The sequence below is a fragment of the Penaeus monodon genome, chromosome 25 (genome assembly GCF_015228065.2).
Source record: "Penaeus monodon isolate SGIC_2016 chromosome 25, NSTDA_Pmon_1, whole genome shotgun sequence".
NCBI lineage: Eukaryota > Metazoa > Arthropoda > Malacostraca > Decapoda > Penaeidae > Penaeus > Penaeus monodon.
This window is the reverse complement of record NC_051410.1, coordinates 30584320-30584808: the sequence shown is the minus strand read 5'-3', so window position 1 is coordinate 30584808 and position 489 is coordinate 30584320.

Here is a 489-nt window from a genome sequence, read left to right as displayed (position 1 = left end):
CCCTTTCTTTCCCCCCCTTTCTCTTGCCCCCCCCCCCTCTCTGTCTCCTATTCTTTCCTTCCTCTCTTTTTCTCCATCTACATATGACTATCTATCACCCTGTCGTTCTCCCTTAAAATCTATCCATCGGTACCTTTATCTCACTGCCTACCCCCCAACCCTACTCCTACTACCCCCCCCCCCCCCCCGAGGGCCACCATACCTGTGCGTCTTCCTCAGACCGTTTGTACAGGTCGTTCATCAGCTTTTGGATCTCCTCGTAGAAGCAGACCGTGTAGTTGGTCCAGCCCTGCGGGAGGGTGAAATCCCCCGGGCTCTTGCCAGCCCACCGCCCCGACGCGTCACAGTGCTTGTACACATCTCTGCAGGGGGAAAAGGGTTTTGGGTTGTCGAGTGGTGGGGTTGTGAACAGGGTAAGTGTAGGAATAAAAACATGCGTAAGAAGTGTTGGGTTTAAAAATTTTCCCGGGGGGAAAAAAATATTTGGGG